General features: G+C 37.6%; 1 non-coding gene across 1 annotated transcript; it reads right to left on the bottom strand.

Moving 5' to 3' along the window:
* Positions 1–864: 864 nt before the first annotated feature.
* On the bottom strand, positions 865–968 carry LOC148549244 (small nucleolar RNA R71). Its single transcript, XR_015897662.1, has one exon. It is a non-coding gene; the product is annotated as a small nucleolar RNA R71 (small nucleolar RNA).
* Between the last annotated feature and the right edge of the window lie 525 nt (positions 969–1493).

The following is a 1493-nucleotide window of genomic DNA, read 5'->3' as shown; positions in this document are numbered from 1 at the left end:
CTCTTTTTCAAAAATTCTTTTTAATTAATTAATTGTTTCAATTTTTAATTTTAATTTTAACTTTTTCCTAATTTTCGAAAATCACTAACCCCTTTTCAAAATTTTATTTTCGAAAATCCTCTTTCTCTCTCATCTCCTTCTATTTATTTATTCATCTACTAACACTTTATCTCACCCAAATTCGAACCCCCTCTTCCATCTGTGTTCGAATATTCTCTTCTTCCCTTCTTTACATTAAATTCTTTTCTTCTTCTACACACACAGGGGAACCTTTATACTTGGGTAAAAAGGATCCCTATTATTATTATTTTTCTGTTCCCTCTTTTTCATATGAGCAGGAGCAAGGACAAGAACATTCTTGTTGAAGCAGACCCTGAACCTGAAAGGACTCTGAAGAGGAAACTAAAAGAAGCTAAAATACAACAATCCAGAGATAACCTTACAGAAATTTTCGAACAGGAAGAGGAGATGGCAGCCGAAAATAATAATAATGCAAGGAGGATGCTTGGTGACTTTACTGCACCTAATTCCAATTTACATGGAAGAAGCATCTCCATCCCTACCATTGGAGCAAACAATTTTGAGCTGAAACCTTAATTAGTTTCTCTAATGCAACATAACTGCAAGTTTCATGGACTTCCATCTGAAGATCCTTTTCAGTTCTTAACTGAATTCTTGTAGATATGTGATACTGTTAAGACTAATGGAGTAGATCCTGAAGTCTACAGGCTCATGCTTTTCCCGTTTGCTGTAAGAGACAGAGCTAGAGTGTGGTTGGACTCTCAACCCAAAGATAGCCTGAACTCTTGGGATAAGCTGGTCACGGCTTTCTTAGCCAAGTTCTTTCCTCCTCAAAAGCTGAGTAAGCTTAGAGTGGATGTTCAAACCTTCAGAGAGAAAGAAGGTGAATCCCTCTATGAAGCTTGGGAGAGATACAAGGAACTGACCAAAAAGTGTCATTCTAACATGCTTTCAGAATGGACCATCCTGGATATATTCTATGATGGTCTGTCTGAATTAGCTAAGATGTCATTAGATACTTCTGCAGGTGGATCCATTTACCTAAAGAAAACGCCTGCAGAAGCTCAAGAACTCATTGACATGGTTGCTAATAACCAGTTCATGTACACTTCTGAGAGGAATCCTGTGAGTAATGGGACGCCTCAGAAGAAGGGAGTTCTTGAAATTGATACTCTAAATGCCATATTGGCTCAGAACAAAATATTGACTCAGCAAGTCAATATAATTTCCCAGAGTCTGAATGGAATGCAAGCTGCATCCAACAGTATTCAAGAGGCATCTTCTGAAGAAGAAGCTTATGATCCTGAAAACCCTACAATAGCAGAGGTGAATTATATGGGTGAACCATATGGAAACACCTATAATCCCTTATGGAGAAATCACCCAAATCTCTCATGGAAGGATCAACAAAAGCCTCAACAAGGCTTTAATAATGGTGGAAGAAACAGGTTTAACAGTAGTAAAACTTTTCC

This window comes from Arachis ipaensis, chromosome B8 (assembly GCF_059453495.1).
Source record: "Arachis ipaensis isolate K30076 ecotype BB chromosome B8, ASM5945349v1, whole genome shotgun sequence".
In the NCBI taxonomy this organism is placed as follows: domain Eukaryota; kingdom Viridiplantae; phylum Streptophyta; class Magnoliopsida; order Fabales; family Fabaceae; genus Arachis; species Arachis ipaensis.
The sequence above is the reverse complement of the archived record's forward strand: the minus strand, read 5'-3'. Positions and strand labels throughout refer to the sequence as shown.